At 36.4% G+C, this 18,461-nt stretch overlaps 1 long non-coding RNA gene across 1 annotated transcript; it reads right to left on the reverse strand.

Annotated features, from left to right (window-relative positions):
* Positions 1 to 2,334: 2,334 nt before the first annotated feature.
* On the reverse strand, positions 2,335 to 9,446 carry LOC118647785. The gene is made up of 3 exons (XR_004964922.1): positions 9,220 to 9,446; positions 8,953 to 9,040; positions 2,335 to 2,464 (listed from the first exon to the last, which is right to left on the reverse strand). It is a non-coding gene; the product is annotated as an uncharacterized LOC118647785 (long non-coding RNA).
* Between the last annotated feature and the right edge of the window lie 9,015 nt (positions 9,447 to 18,461).

The following is an 18,461-nucleotide window of genomic DNA, read 5'->3' on the forward strand; positions in this document are numbered from 1 at the left end:
GCTATATCTCCGCTCGTAGGCACGCAGAAAAAAATAAAAACATTTTTTTTTTTAAAATCAACCTAAGCTTTTGATTGAACCTATAGAACTCGATCGGTTAAATCGTTTGAGATCTGATAATCTCAGGGGCTCGCAAGTCGCGTACTCGCGTAAATCTACGGTGGTCCGCGCTGCGCGTTCACTTGGCGCGAGACTCTACCGTGTCTCTTGATAATTTTTAAAAATCATCTGCGATATTAAATTTGCAATTTTGATTTTTGAAATTTTTGACTTTGGAATTGGAATCACAACCCAAAAAACGATATATAGGAATAATTTACAATTTATTTTTGTACATTTTAACGAGCTTGTCGACTTTTGGCTACAAACCATCCCACCAAACACCAAGTTACATGTAACGTACCTGTTAGTTGTAATTTCCCACTCAACAATGTAATTGTAATATAACGTGTGTTTATATTGCAATTTATTATTGAGTGGGAAATTACAACTATAAGCACGTTCAGTGTAACTTTGTGTTTGCTGGGATGTCTCCTGGCCCCTGTGACACGATAAGAATGTAATGCTCGCGCAAGCGAACGACAAGCCCGCAAACGGCTAATAGGCCGCGCACGCGCATTATTGCATGCCAGGCATCATGCACGAACCAATCGTCGAGCTACGCAAACGTCGAACTTTTCGGCCATAAAACAATGCCTGATTTGTTAAAATTATTAGCTTTTCTCCTGCTCCGTCGCCCTCTACGGATCACTCAGGCCGCCGCTCGTGATGGATATAAAGGAGGACAGTTGTTGGAGAAGCCATTTGTTTTCTGCAAGCCAGTACCCCGAGTTAGTTTCGACACAAAGCTTGTCTCTTGACTCGACTACGACCGGCAGTAGGGTTCTCGACCTCGGCCAGGCACTTCTTGACCGCCAGTCCTTGAATAACTCTCCAAATCCACCTGCACAGCCGCGACTAAAGAGGTAACGAGATTCCCCCGCTTGGGCTTACCGCTAGCCGCACGCATTCGGTCGATTCAATCTATCTTTCTCACTCAACGTATTGATGAGGAGATTTTCCTCGCCTCGGCCTGGGTTATACGGCTCGTACAATTTGAACAAATTCTCACACCCTTTCCTCCTTCTTGCGACCATAGGAGCCGGACATTTCCTGCCTCGGCCGGGCTACACCACCAATTCCTCGATCGGCAAAAAAAACGGGAATATCAAAATTCACGCGCGCCGGCCTCTCTCACCACTAACGGCCCCCGTGTCGAGGAAGGGCCACGCTTTTCCCTTCCGCACATTACGCGCAAATCGCGTGCCCAATCACTGACTGCTTTCGAAAAGCCCACAGTCTTGGATTAAAAACTGATGGACTGAAGACCAAACGAAAACTGATATTGTAAATACTGCCCGCGCAAATTCCGATCACGGTGAAATATCAAATACTGCACTGCATATCAATGTAACAGAACCCACGCTGATAAATACATTTTCTTATTTCATCACAACCAACGTTGTGTTTCCGGATTTGTCTCCTTCCTTGGTTTCCGACTAACAAAAAATTTCGCAAACTCGAAAATTCTAAATTTATTAAAACTTTGGCATAAATGTAAAAGAGAATAGATGAATGTAAAAATTTTTTCGTTTGGGCTCAAAAACAATTTGAAGGGGTGAACCACTCTTTAAGGTTGAGACAGTTTTGTTTTTTTTTCGATATATCTCGTAACCAAACAAAAAAAAATGTTTTATATAAAAGTTTATGACATAAATGCATCTATTTGAATATGCCATTTATTTTTTGAAAAATTGTTTTTTGAAAAAAAATTTTTTAATAATAACATAGGTTAAATAATATTTATGCTGTAAAACTTTATATAAAACATTTTTTATATTTTCTTCAGTTTACGAGATATATCGAAAAAAGACAAAAATGTCTCAATACTATGAAGGGTGGTTTCATCACTTAAACTTATACCTTTTAAGCCCAAACGGAAAATTTCTAAATTCATTTTTACCCCTTTTACATTTATGTTAAGTTTTATTAAAATTGAAATTTTCGGGTTGACAAGGTTTTTCTTGTGAGATTTATTCGCGCTGGCCCAAGGAAAAAAGACGGATCGTTTCATGAATCGTTTCATCTCTTCTTTTTAATGATAATATAATGTGATTCTGATATTTGTACGATTGCTCATTAATTTAAATCCTGTTTTCTTCTTTTAATTAAAATATATTCTTTAAACAAAAATTGGTAAAGAAGAAATTGTCTTAGAATTAAGTCAAGAAGGATTTTTAAAGAAACGATATAAACACTTACAATAAGTTGGTATTGTATCCACCGGAAGACTATACTTCTCCAAGTACACGTCGTAACTAATATCCTTGCAAGCAGGATAACAATTTATAACATTGCAAGGCGTTTTCATCTTTATAGAAAATATCATCTTTATCCTCGTGAGGGAAAATCGTCAACCATTTAGCTATCCCATAAACAGAAAACAGAAAATTAACATGGCAAACATCAATAACTAAAAAAATTATAATTAGTAAGTTATTTATACAATATAATATAAATAATATAAACCACACAGAATGTAAAAAATATAAAATAATATACAATAATCCGTTTAACAGATTCAATAATTCTTGTTTTCTTTAAAAAAAACGTGAATTGAATTGTTTGCCAAATGTATTTATTAAACATTGATCTTTTTTATATGTTGCGCATACATCGCACGCCTCTAACTATCTAACGGGAGAACGGTAGAAACGTTCGGGATTTGGACCTGGCCTGCATAGACGCGTTCGTTCACGTGCAAGACCAGTCGACAAGGGAACCTTACGGGTCATGGGTCATCGATTCTTTTCATACTTATAGGATTTGAAGATCAGTATCCGGACTTCATTTCCTAAAGCAGTACGATGCGCTTCTCAAAAATACTCGAGAAAATCGATTTTGAAGATTTCCGATATCTTTAAGTACTGAAAATTTTGACCTATCGTCAGAGCCGCTCATAGCCGAGCGCACAGAGCTCTAATTTCGTAATCGCGAAGTCGCTGGTTCGATTCTCGCTCTGTCCCCAATTTTTTTTAATAAGTCAATGGAGTTTTTTTTAAATCCTATATCTAACATTATCAAATTGAAATGCTAATAATTATTAAATATTATTCGTTAATTTTTAAAAAATAACATCTTTTTATTTTTAATTACCACTTGCTTGAAAATGCAAATATTTAATAAATAAAATTTTGGTACAAAAATGGAAAAGGTCTTATTGTTAAATGCAAAAATAATATGAAAAAATAATATTCAGTTATTTTATCGCTTACATTTTACGCTATATCTTTAACACGTTAGTCGGAGTTTACAAGTCAAGTTTATTGTAAGTCGATCCGGTCGATCACCATTCTCCGCATCTAGTCGTGAACAAGAACAGCCTTGCAAAAAGTGGAAGAAGTAAGGGTTCCGAGAGACAGATGCTGTGCTATTCATATTTTAAACCGTTAAATAAAAATAAAGAGATGTTAATTTTCATTAAAAAATAACGAATAAATATTTAATATTAATTAGCATTTCAATTTGATAAATGTTAAGATTAGGATTAATAAAAAACTCCATTGACTTATTAAAAAAAATTGAGGCCAGAGCGAGAATCGAACCATGACTCCCGCGCTTACGAAACTAGAGCTCTGTGCGCTCGGCTACAAGCGGCTCTGACGATAGGTCAAAATTTTCTGTACTTAGATATCGGAATTTTCAAAATCGATTTTCTCAAGTATTTTTGAGAAGCGCATCGTACTGCTTTAGGAAATTGAAGTCCGGGTTCTGATCTTCAAATCCTATAAATATGAAAAAAATCGATGACCCATGACCCTTAAGGTCCCCTGTGAGTCATCAAACTCAGGTAACATCTCCGAAAGTACGAGAAGATTCCGGAAAAACAACACAAATGTATATAAGGACCGGTCCCCCGGTCCTTACTCTCATTCTCTGTCAAGGCGCCGGTCACGTCATAACGTAACAAAAGTCGGGACGAAAACGTGAACGACGCGTATGTGCTCGGGTACATTCCAACGAACAAGTATCCGTGCAGTGAAAGAAGGTGGATGAGAGGCCGAGCACTCTCAGATTACCGCGTATTCTCACTAACCGTCGATATTAACGATAAACATCATACGGGGCGAAAGAAGGTGAATTAGAAGCCGAGTCTTCTTAGATCACCACATGTTCTCGCTATCGCCAAACCACGACAACGAATAAGATACCGCATAGCAAAGAAGGTAACTGAGAGCCGAGTCTTTTCAGATCACCACGTGTTCTTGCTGCCGTCGGACAAATAGATAATAATCGCGCCGCTTTAAGATTAAACGCTATACATAATTCTTGTACTAAAGGTTGTAATAAAGGGCAAATAAACTTTTGATATTACGTGGAAAACAAAAGTGTATTTTAATACCTCACTTTCCACAAAACATTATATTTAAACTAAAAAAGTTTTGACATATTATATCTTACAATTTATTTATATAAAAAAATGTAAAAAAGAAATTTAAAATAACACTAATGAGCAAATTTCCAGTCAAAGTTAAAAAAATGATAAGCAATAATTATCTATTCTACAACCACTGATTGTAAAGAAAGTGGTAGGATTATCAATCTACTAACAATAAGTGTGGCTAAAAATATGCTAGGTATAACTCATTGTGACCCAAGGACATTGTTTTAGAAATTATAATTCTACTCCTTGAAAATGTATATACAGAAATAACAATTTGAGTAAATAAATATTTAGTGCAATGTGAAAACAAGCAATTGTTTATAAATCAGATTTTGCAATTATTTTAAACTTTTATTGAAACTTTTAATCAGAACTTATTGAAACTTTTAATCAGAACTGTCAATATTAAAATTTTTAATTTAGTAATATTAAAGTAATTAAAAATTTAAAAGGTAAATTATATTCTGGCTCTCAGAATATAAAAAGAATAATTTTCTATATAATTTTACGCAATTGTTCGCACATATTAATACAATACAAATTCTTTTATTGCAGTGCTTGAGTCTAGTTGCCCTTTTCGAGCCGATTCCCGAACGCGCCGCCTCTATACCCCCACTACCGCGCGCGGCCTTGACGGCCGAGCCGCCGATCTCGCTTGTCTCAGGAGCAGCTCTGTATAAAAAATGGTGCCCTGCACCACAAAAATTCATTAAATTACTTAAGTAAATTTTTGTTTTTATAAACAAAAAAGTACTAACTTTTTTATTACTAATTTATTTCATAGTGTATATAAAAATATGTAAAACATAATATATAAATTAGAATTTTGACTATAGTGTTTTCTGTTCAGTTCAATGCGCTCTACCTGTTTATAAAAATTGCATAAATCTTTACCAAACATCCTGTATAGAGATATTTATAAAAAATAAAGTTTAAAAAAATTTAAATAAATAATATTTTTTAATAAAATCTATTTTTATATAATATTATAAAAAGGTACATAATATTAATGATCATTAAATCGAGTCAGGTATAGAAAATTAATATATCGTTCGGTTGTAATTAACGTTGACTCCAAATGAATAGATATATTGATTTTCTTATAGCTGTCTCAAAATCCGATGGAATGTACTCCATGATTTTTTGTTTCTATGTTCTTTTGTCTTCTATTTTACCATGTCTTCTATAAATGCCCATTATATTGGAGTTTATTTTTATTTTTTAAATTGATTTTAATACCTAAAATATCCAGATTATTTAAAATGTTTTTCCATTAGTAATATGTAATGTATCGGCTTTTATATCCTTATAAAAATTGCAACTTCTCCTGCACAACCATCACCTAATCTATAATTATTATATAGATTGGGTGATTTCTTTCTTTTTTTCTCGTCTTTCTTTCTCTTTCTCCCTCCGTTTTTATAAGAAAATGTCTTAATCTTTACTAATTTAAAAGAATTATGCTTTCTTGAATCTTCTCTCTCTTTTCCTATTCTTCTTTCTTTTCTTTATTTCTTTCTCTTTCTTTAATCTATCCTTTATCTTCTGCAATTTTGAATAAAAAACGTGTAAGTGTAATTTTATACATAACTACATAATATTATATAAAAACATATTTTATTAAAAATTATTATTTACTTAATTATTTAACTTTTTGTAAATAAATACATACATACATACATGTATGTATTATATAAAAACATGTTTTTATATAATATGTGCAATAATTATTTATAAATTTACATAATTTTACACACACACACGCGCGCCCGCACACATAAAAAAATACACAGAAAAAAAAAATCAATAACATATGTGATTGTGGGCTGCCAACTACATAAAATACTCAATACAATATTTACTGTTAACGCAAGTACAATGTTGATACTGCAATAACATATAGTATTGTATTAAGTAGGTAGTCCTCAACTACATAATATCTTATTGGATACATTACTTTTTTTGCAGTGTATATGGTTTTACGTCCTGTATGGTTATCAGCTGTATTAATTGATTTTGAAACAGCTATAAGAAAATCAATATATCTACCAGTTTGAAGTCAATGTTAATTACAACCAATACCAAACGATATATTGATTTTCTACACCTGACTCATTAATATTATGTACATTTTTTATTTCTATTTTCTGTATATATTAATTAATTATTAATTAAAAGTTAATTAAATAATTTAATATTTACATTAAAATTAAAATTGCTTTATATTTATATTTTACATTAAATAAAAATAATAAAAAAATATATTTTATTAATATTATATATATATTATTAATAATTATAATATATAATAATTATATTATTATTATTATTATTATATATTATTTTAGGATAACTCCAGTATATACGCCGCACCTAACGAAAATTTAATTTATCAAGTATTATTTACTATTTAAGGGAAATTAACTATACCAATACAAACTTCATACTATCTACCACTACAAAAAAATAGAAATACGAGATATTTATTTTCTAATACTTGAAAAAAAAACTTTAAAAAATCCTTGCATTTTTACCATATATCAAAAAAGGGTGGGATATACGGCCATTTATGTATGAGATATACAGCACGTTGATAATAATTTTCAAATAATGCTTATAAATAATACATAAAATGACATAATAACTTATAAAATGTGTTTAAAAAGTTTATTAGAAGATAGTGAGATTTAACGAGATTTTCCAAAGGTAAATAATCCTTTATTACTATAATAATTATTTGATTATTGAAGAAGTTATGATGGAAGATTATTGATGGAAGATTTGTTGATGAGAACTTGGTCGGTCACGGAAAACATGTCATTATCGAAAATAATTCCAAGATAGCCTTAACCTTAGAAATTATTCTTTTATATTACAGTTTATGTATTTTACTTGCACAGAGAAGGGAAATGTTTTCAATAACCCAGCGAATGTCAAGAACAAAGTTGAAATATTCAAGAAACTGAGGCATGTACGTTCAGACGAGCAAGTTATAATCATTTGAAATATGCAAAATTTTTCCCACATTTTTAGATTACCGCTTTTTTGGGGAGTCAGTATCATTTTTGCACATGGTTCAGACAGTTTACCTCTGCTTTTTATTCTATCATCAAAGAGCTCACCACCTTCCATTAATTCGAAAATTATGTTCATGGCTTTAGTCATGTCATAGATGTCAACCAAATAAATCATACAGGGCTAAAACAAAAATACAAAACTCCATTGACGTTCAAACTACAGCGACAATAGAGAGACACCGCAATGCTCGCCTGAACTTACATGCTTCTCATGAACTCAGCTTCCTTAATATTTCAACTTTGTTTTTGACATTTGCTGGATTATTAAAAACATTCCCATTCTCCGTGCTAAAATTATTCTTTTGTATAATTTAAATAGCAAACTTTTCAGAACCATCCTTCGTAAATAGCAGTCTACATAAACTGTAATTAAAAAGAATAATTTCTAAAGCTACGGCTATCTTGGAATTATTTTCGATGATGACACGTTTTCCATGACAGACCAAGTTCTCATCAATTCTCCATCAATAATCTTCCGTCACAACTTCTTTAATAATCAGATTATTATTATAGTAGTAAAAGATTACTTACCTTTGGAAAATCTCGTTAATAACCTAGCGCGGCACACACGTCACATGTACATAACATATGATCCCCGCGCTGACAGCTCTCGCAGCACGAAGTGAGCTAAGCGAGAGAACCAATCAGATCATCGCGGAAAAAAGTCAACAATAATTCGAGACTTTCGAGAAGACTTCGAGAGATGCGAGTATCGATTTAACATACCTTTTCTTAGAAAGGAAAGGAATGTAATTAAAAATCTAATACTTATCTCTTTTTTAAGTAAAAATAGCCTTATAAATTAAGAAAACAAAATGGCAAAAAATAACTGTTTAATAATTTTAGTGCTAAAGGTGTACCGAAAAGGTGTACACATACCTTACTTAATATAATATTACATATCCATACATACTTACATATACATAGATATATTTATACATAGTTAGATGTACATAGATATATATATATATTTACATATATATATACAGGGTGATTCAAAATAACTATATGTCCTTGCATAGACGTATTCTTAGTAATATTCTGAGTCAACTTTTTCTTTCGCAAAAAATTATCCAAAGCTTAGATTTCTAGATATAATAAGAAATAGTTTACGTATCCTGAATTGGATACAAGAGGTAAGCAGGGGTGACACAACTCACCGCTGCTCGCAGGCACCACGAGCACCGCGAGGCATCTGCTGCGCTCAATAATCGATAATCATCTCAATTATCTTTAACGATGGTATTTAGTATTTTGAATCACCCGAATATTATGTAATAAAGGAAGAAATGAATAGGTGACAAAGAGAGAGAGAGAGAGAGAGAGAGAGAGAGAGAGAGAGAGAGAGAGAGAGAGGAGAGAGAACCTGTTTGAACCTGTTTACGCACGTACCATCCTGCAATCAATTGATTGTTCTCACGATCCATCTTTTAGTTTATCGGATTAAAAGTCTTTTTTTCTTTCTTCTTACATTTTATCACTTCCCAGCAAACACAGAACATAGCAGCAACATTGCGGCAATGTTATAACATTGTAGCAACATCACAGCAATATTACAACATTGCCGCAATGTTGCTGCAATGTTCTGTGTTTGCTGGGTTTACTCATTTACACACACACACACACACACATTCACACACACACACTCTGTTCACTCACTTGACCGAATTTATTTACACATCAAAAAAATAGTACGAAACATTTAACTATTAAACATTACTAATCACTCGGCGCGTCAAAATTATTCGAAGAAAGAAACGCGTATTTACTCGACGAACACACAACGCGTGTTTACTAGTTACTCGATGTCAGCTGACATCGAGCTCAGCTAAGCAAGCAGACAACTGACTTTATTGGTTATTGTGTGGTAACACTGTCGAATATGTGACTGGAAACGCGGCAACTTAAAAATAAAAATATTGATTAATATGATTTACTATTATAATTTGTTGAAGAATATGTTGGAAATGTATACACGGAGACCCGGAGAGCAAAAAATTTGACATTCTAGCAATCAATTTGAATATTCTACGTAATTATTTAGATGATAGAAAATTAATTTTAAATCTGTATTAAAGATCTGTGTTAAAGATAATTGAGATGATTATCGATTATTGAGCGCAGCAGACGCCTCGCAGTGCTCGTGATGCCCGCGAGCAGCGGTGAGTTGTGCCACCCCTGTTTACCTCTTGTATCCGATTCAGGATACGTAAACTATTTCTTATTATATCTAGAAATCTAAGCTCTGGATAATTTTTTGCGAAAGAAAAAATTGACTCAGAATATTACTAAGAATACGTCTATGCAAGGACATATAGTTATTTTGAATCACCCTGTATATATATATGTACATATACATAGATATATTTATACATAGATAGATGTACATAGATATATATATATATATATATATATATATATATATATATATAAACTAGTCACAAAAATTAAGGGATATTTAAAAAATCCCAAATTTTTAGGTGATTTTCAAAAGGCTGTAACTTGAAGAAAAATGGTCGCAGAGAAAAATAAAAAAAGCAAATTAAAGCTTCAAGCTTCTAGTTTTCGATCTTGAGTTCGAAACTTTTTAGCATCAACAGTTTTTGAGTAATCAATAAGAAAACCATTGGAAAAAATTTTAATTTTTTCTTGCTTTAAAAAGGTCCACGGATTTCCATAATTTTTTCCAGTGATCCCATCATAAAGCTCTTCTAGATAATTTAATTCTCTTTAATTTGACCTTTTTTTGAGCCCTGTACGATGATCTTTCGCTGAGTTATCGTCATTCAAAGCGAAAAAGTCATTTTTGACTTGGATAATCAATAACTCGGGAAATAATGATCGTACAGAAAGGAGGGTTTTAAAAACTGCAAAGTATTCTCTACAAGTCCAAGTAGTATCCGGTTTGTGTTAAAAAAATTTTTTTTAGTACGAGAAAGTTGATTGAAAAATAGGTAAAAATTGCGTAATTAGGGATATTCGCTTAATTTGGCATAACTTTGCAAATAATGGATAGACTAAAGATATTGACTGTAACTTTTCAACCTCAAAGTATCCCAAAGAAACCCTAAAAATTTCAAAGCGCTGCGATTTTTTTTTCATTGTGCTCGGAATAATTGAAATTGTCGTTTTTGCTACAAATCAATTTAAGGATGACTTTTTCACTTTTTATTCATTTTTTTATGTTGAAAATGTTTTTTTTAGCAATAATCCATATTTTCTTTATCAGAAAATGTTAATTATTAAAAAAAATTTTTTTTCTCAATTTTTTTTTTACCATATCCACACTCTACAATAAAAAAAAATTCGTTTGATTTTTTGCCGGCACTGTTTTTTATACCACCGGCATTAGCGTTATCCAAAGCGTACCACGTGAAGGTTGCACGGTGGATTTACGCTATTGTGTGTGTGTGTGTGTGTGTGTTTTAATGTAATGAGACCTTACGGCTCGTCACTTCCGCAGTACTTAAACGGCTCCAAACTCATTAAATACCCTTAAATTGTGTGTGTGTGTGTGTGTGTGTGTGTGTGTACGTGCCCGTGTGTACGTGTGTGTGTTTTAAGGTAATGAGACCCTACGGCTCGTCACTTCCGCAGTATTTAAACGAATCCAAACTCATTAAATACCCTTAAATTGTGTGTGTGTGTGTGTGTATGCTGCAGATCACAATTTAAAATCGCGTATTGCCACCTGTTGCTAATCACCGATTCTAAGCGGTCTCGCATATTTATGCACCGCTGGATGCCTCGTTGCGGAATTCCTCGCCAAGTTTGCAAAAGCGCTTGGGTCAATTGACGGAAATTTTGTAATCGCGGGTAGTCTCGTCGCAATCGACGCCCAAGCATGTCCCAAACATGCTCAATGGGGTTCAAGTCGGGACTCATAGGTGGGTGGTTGAGAGTTACCACGTTGTTGGCGTCAAGAAAATTTCTCGTACGCCTTGCGGTATAAGGACGAGCATTATTCTTCATAAGGATGAAACGATTATCCATGCGTCTACGCATGGGCAGGACGTGTGGTTCCAGGATTTCAGTGACGTACGTTTCGGCAGTCAATGTTCCAGGAATGATTACCAAAGGAGTTCTGCTATTCATGGATACGCCTGCCCATACCATTACTGAACCGCCATTAAAAGCCGCGACTGGCCGCGTGAAATTTGCGACATGTCTTTCGATCGCGTTAACAACTTCGTCGTGTCTTAATTCCCACTAATTACTCGGTTGGGCGCCAGGCGCGGAAATCCGCGCCGCACAAAACTCACAAAGCACTCGGTACACGACGGCTAAATGCCTGCTAGCACGCCTCTATTCATTATTATATTCAAAATCCGATCGTCATTCTCTACGTGGTGCACATCGGGTCACTTTGATGACGGCGGTATAATTCAGTTAAACACGAATAAAATCAATGTTCAATATCATATTGATACTTAAAATTTATGATATTCAAAGAATACCGTATTTATTCGCTAAAATACCCTAAAATGCAATGCAAATTTCAAACTCGTGTGCAATCAACAAAAAACATTGTATCGACATGTATTTTTTTTTAATTGCTTAGAAAAGAATGAACTTTAAGAATCTGGATTCATATTAGCCAGATTTTAACGAGAAACTTGTGCAAAATGATAACAAACTTTTACTTTTTTCAATTAAAAAACCATGTTTGGTTTTCATGCGATACAAAAGATTCGCACTTAAAAAATCAATCTTTCGCATAGGGATTCTCAAAGTAGAGTCCTTGGCCTTTAATTTGAAAAAAAAGTACATGTAATTTAGATGATTTTTCGCAAAGTTGCATCACTTTGAATATTGCCTAAAAATCAGTCAAAAATTTTGTTTCGTTTTTTCTTTAAGCCAGTGTACATATTATATATATATATATATATATATATATATATATATATATTGTGACGTGGCAGTTTCGCTGCCACGACGAGCAGCGTCCCTTCTCCGTCACAGGCTGCGAATTCGCGCCGGGCGGACAAGCGAGAGACGAGAAAGAGATATCCCGGGGTTAATCGTGACGAACATAGACTAATTAGTATTAGGTATTTTGTTTCTTTCCGATAACGCGACGGACTCCTCGCCGCGTGATCACCAACGAGTTCGGAGGCGAGCCAGAGACGAGTCCGGAAGGAGCGGCAAGCTGAAAGAATTTCGCCGGCTTGAACTAAGGACCGCCGGAGGGGCGAGGCGAGCGGGAGGAGCGCGAGCGAGCGCAACGCAACCGGGAAAGACGAGGCGGATAGAAAATCAGCGTCCCGACTGATAACAGAACGGCGGGCACACTGGAGGTGACGGCATGGAGTCCGAGGCCATGAAATCGCCCCCGCGGGATGCGGGACCCTCTCATGAGAAGCGGTGAACGGCGAAGGCCGCCGAGAGACGCCGGCGGAAAATTCTATCTTTGTGGGGGACCTATAGGGCCCCTGGAAAGATTAGAGCGCTTACGATCCTGCAGACGCAGGACTGCTTGCCCTGCTGTGATTAGAGCCACGCGATGCGCGAGGGCCAACGCGCAGCCCCTAGTGGGGGTTCACGGTGTTGATCGCGAATTAACCGCGATCGACCGCGATTTCCCATGCTTTTGCGTGCGTAATTGCGGTCACGTACTCGATACTCAGGGCGAAACATTATCAATGTCGGCGATCAAGTCCTCTTGAGGACGAAAAGAGAGCCTGGAGAGTGCCTGGTGGACGAAGGAGCGACGTCTTAGGACCTGTCGGTGAGGTGGCCTATTATTCGCGGCGTTTCTTAGTGTAAAGCCACTGGCCGGCGAGCCCCGTTCTCGTCCTGCATCCGACGTTACGGCTGACGCAACACTAACATGAACCCTCGCGATTTTGGAGCATTGTCGGATTCAAGCGAGAGGGGCTGTATCGCGTCGGGTATCGTGGCCCAGGAGGACAGTGGATCTCGTTGGCGGTTTCCCCGGAAAGTTGGCAATCGCATGCGCCGCAAAACCTTCGTTTGTGCGAGCCGTGTATCGCCGCGTGGAAAAAGTAGTCCCCGCGAATACCGTTCGCGAGTATCGCGTCGTGCTAATATCGGTATCGGGAAGAACGTTGCGGGCCGAATATTGGGGAGCGCGTGGTCATAATCTGGCCAACACCCTTCCCCTTCTCGTGAATTCGCGTCTATGGTCTATCGTTGCCGGGATTGTCGGCATGTTGCACTCACCCGGAGCAAATTGTACGGTGCATAGCAAGGGTTGCGTTCGCGCGCTGCGGGACGATCGTACTTATCGAATCGGCATCCGTGCGTGCAAAAGTCGTTTAATACGACCCATAATCTTCTTGATTTCTTATTTATTTTCTTTTTATTTGTTCCCAAGCAATAAACGTTATTATATGTTATTTTATGTACCGTGTAATTATTTGAATTTCTTCTGTTGCGTTTCGCGTTACGCATATAGTGTGCACTCCTATCCTAGACCCCGCCCCTCTGCCGTTAGATGAGCCGGCCGTTTTGTACGTGGATTAAGGCTTGCAAATCTTACGAATTGACGTACTGTCGAGCACGTCTGACGCCCAACCCGGTCATTCGTGCGCAGCCAAAATTAGCGCGTGAGATATTAGGCACGTGGGCCGTTCCGGCCTTCGGTATTTATTTGTTGTTGTCTTTTTGAACGCGGTTTTCCCCGCGCGGAGAAAAAAGTCGTAACAATATATATCACGGGACTGTCCCGATTGCGCACATAAGCGATTGGACACAGTAGTATTTCCCGATTGGGCACAGTCGCGATTGGACACGGAGTCGATTGGACACAGATCCGATTGGGCACGGACCCGATTGCACACGGACCCGATTGCACACGATACGATTCCGCATTGTAGATCGTACATAGGTTAACGACTTGGACGGGGTGGGTGCGGGAGAGGGGCGAAGCCCCCCTTGCACCCCCCTGCGCACGCGCGCGCGCGCGCGCGTGTGTGTGTGTGTGCGTGCACAAAGCATTTTCTGCACCACATGGGTTTGCGACTATAAAATATGTATAAGAAAGAAAAATATTATAATAAATATTTTGTACGCATTTTTATGTCTGAGTTTGCTAAGTATAAAAAAATTATGATAAATATTTATGAAAATATTAGAAATAAACATTTATGCTATTATAATCCAAAAATATAAAAAATATTTCGAGTTTATATACCATAAATATTTTTCAGTACATTTTAAAAATATATTTTACATATTGTTAATAATAATTTTTGTATTATTTTTAAATAATTTATGAAAAACGATTATATAACTTTTAAAAAATGTTTTTAAAAAATAAATTCGTAAAAAATATATATAAATTTATACTAAATTTTCTGTGTTATCTAGGTTGTTTTTGCATTATTCTGCGATCGTATCGTGTGCAATCGGATCTGTATGCAAACGTGTTGATGCGCAATCGGGTCTGTGTGCAATTGGGTCCGTGTACAAACGGGTCGTGTGCAATCGAGTCGGTGCGTAATCGGGTCCGTGTGCAATCGGGTCCGTGTACAAACGGGTCGTATGCAATTGGATCGGTGTACAATCGGGTTCGTGTGCAATCGGATACGTGTCCAATCAGGTCCGTGTTCAATCAGGTCTGTGTCCAATCGAGTCCGTGTCCAATCGGGACTGTGTCCGATCGGGATGGTGTGCAATCAAAACTGTGTCCAATCGGAGTCCGTGTCCAATCGAGTCTGTGTCCAATCGGGACTGTGTCCGATCTGGATGGTGTGCAATCGAGACTGTGTCCAATCGAGTCCGTGTCCAGTCGAGTCCGTGTGCAAACGAGTCGGTGCGCAATCGGGTCCGTGTGCAATCGGGTCCGTGTGCAAACGAGTCCGTGTGCAAACGGGTCCGTGTGCAAACGAGTCGTGTGCAATCGGGTCGGTGCGCAATCGGTTCCGTGTGTAAACGGTTCGGTGCGCAATCGGGTCCGTGTGCAATCGAGCCAGTGTGTAATCGGGTCTGTGTGCAATCGGGTCTGTGTGCAATCGGGTCTGTGTCCAATCGGAGTCCGTGTCCAATCGGGTCTGTGTCCAATCGGGACTGTGTCCGATCGAGATGGTGTGCAATCGAGACTGTGTCCAATCGGAGTCCGTGTCCAATCGAGTCTGTGTCCAATCGAGTCCGTGTCCAGTCGAGTCCGTGTGCAATCGAGCCAGTGTACAATCGGGCTGTGTGCAATCGGGTCTGTGTCCAATCGGGTCCGTGTCCAACCGGGACTATGTCCAATCGGGAAATACTACTGTGTCGCTTATGTGCACAATCGGGCCTCACTCATATATCACACACACACACGCATATATGTATGCATGTATAAAATATTGTAAATAATACAAATTTTTTAGAACCTACATTGATCAATTAACAGGCACACAAAAAAATGATTGGCCCGGCGAATTAGACTAGTCAATCCTCATGTATTTTGAACCGTTGAATCTAAATCCAAAGTCAGAATTGCTGAATTAACTCATTCTTTCCTAATTTTACATAAACGTCTTGTAAAAGCAATTTGGGTCACAAATGTAAAATCCCGAGCGTTCAAGCATAATCACATTAACCGGGGAAAATTCAACAGGTATGACAAGTCTGAGCTTCTGTGAATAAATAGCGTAGAAAATTCACTCCCTTTTTTTATTATATATAACTCTTGTATTTTTGAAGGTTTAGATTAATGAACAAACTGAAACCTAGATGTTACAAGTCTGATGAGTGGAGACTATTCATCGATTCTTCTAAAAAAAAACTTGAAAGCAGTGTTGCTGCACAATACTAATGTATATGCTTCCATTACTGTAGCGCACTCGAATAAAAGGAGAGTAAACAAACCTGAAAACAGTTCTTGAAAAAATTAAATACACAGAATGTAGATGGCAAATTTGTAGGGATCTAGAAATTCTCACCATATTATTGGATCAACAATTAGATTACACAAAAAATTCGTGTTTTCTATGTGAATGGGATAGTAGAGATCGAATAAACCATTACATAAGAAAAGAATGGCTGACAAGGACGTTTTTGCAACCTGGATCTAAAAACATCATAAATGAACCATTAGTTGAGCTTTCAAAAGTTCTTCTTCCACCTTTTCATATTAAATTAGGACTCATGAAACAATGGGTGAAAGCTCTGAATAAAAAAAGTGACTGCTACCAGTATTAAGAAAAATTTTCCAACATTTTTGATGCAAAATTGCGGAAAAAAATTTTCGGTGGACCTCAAATACGTAAAATGTTGGGAGACGACAATTTTGTCACCAAAATTAATGAAAACGAAGAGGCTAAGTTTCAAAGGTGTCACGGAAAATTTTCTAGGAAAAGTCAAAATTACAACTGGCGGAAATGACGGAGAACGGTAGAAAACTAGGTTGTTTAATGAATCTTAAGTTCTTGAATTCTCATATAGACTACTTCCCAATCTAGGTGATTATAATGAAGAACAAGGAGAAAGATTTCATCAGGACATCAAGGAGATGGTAATCGATATCAAGGCAAGTGGGATGTAAACATGATGGCTGATTTCTGCGGGACGCTCAAAGCGATGTCTCCGAAACGGAAGAAACGTAAGAGAAAGCCATTGCACAGAACCTTTGAGAATAAGAGAGTTAAATATAATAAAAAAAGGGAGTAAATTTTCTACGCTATTCATTCACAGAAGCTCAGACTTGTCATACGTATTTGTTGGGAGTGTGAATTGAAAATAAGAACGAGTGTCACCTTAGTTTAGAACACAACTTTTTATTGTATCGCGATACGTGATACGAGAGGCAAGAGATGCGCGAACGGTATGAGAGAGTGACAACGACAAGATAGCTAGCGCCAGCAAGCAAGCCAGCAAGCACGCCAAGTAAAATCGAAACTATAAAACTTATCTACAAGAAAAACCTTACATAATTCATGCAGTTGCTATCAACTGAACTATACAAGGGGACAAATTGCTTTTCTTTTTAACAGCATTGAATTTTTCCCGGGTAATGTGATTACGCAAGCCTGCACGCTCTTGATTATACACTTGTGACCCAAATTGTTTTTACAAGGTCTTTTTTTGAGGTTAGGAAAAATCGAGTCAATTCAGCAATTCTGACTTTAAATTTCGTTTTAGCGGGTCAAAATAAACATAACAATAGACTTGTCTGGTCCGCCGGACCAACATTAAAAAAAAATTTTTTTTTGAGGTTAGAAAATATGAGCTAACTTTGCAATTCTGACTTTGGATTTGGATTTAGCGGGTCAAAATACATAAGGATTGACTAGTCTGGTCCACCGGACAAACCACTTTTTTTTGGTGTGACTGTGTAATTTTTATAAAGTGTGGCTGATTAATTGCTCCATTTTTAATTCAATTCAATACCTAAATCTTTCAAAAAAATTAATAAAAAGTACAAGTACATAACTATCAAGACAAGAATAAAGTACCCTTATAGAATTTGTTACTCAACAACTTGACTAATTTCAATGTTAAAGTCTCTCTTGATTTTGTTGCTCGAAGGATATGCAGGATTTAAATTTGTTGCTCGACTAATTTTGATGTGAAAGTTTTTCTCGATTTTGTTGCTTATAGGATATGCAAGTTTTGAATCTATCGCTAATTGTTTATTGGAAAAAAAACGGGCTGAAAGTATGGCTGTGCTGGGACGCATTGGGAGCTTTTGGTGTCAGAGATAATAAATCTGAAGTTAGATTATTGAAATTGACAATGGCGGATTCAATATGGCATCTGAAATACTTAGTAAAAAATTGAATAAATTCCTTGATCACCCCTCGTAATTAATTCTAATGATCGAATCGACCTTAAAGTATCCTTAAAGTCATTGGTAACAATTTAAAAATGAATATCTAACCATTCAAAATGTGACCGACTAATAGAAATTTTTTCGATTAGCACTTCCTTTTAATCAGCAAAATTTACTTTTTTGC

The sequence above is a fragment of the Monomorium pharaonis genome, chromosome 10 (assembly GCF_013373865.1).
Source record: "Monomorium pharaonis isolate MP-MQ-018 chromosome 10, ASM1337386v2, whole genome shotgun sequence".
NCBI classification, from domain to species: domain Eukaryota; kingdom Metazoa; phylum Arthropoda; class Insecta; order Hymenoptera; family Formicidae; genus Monomorium; species Monomorium pharaonis.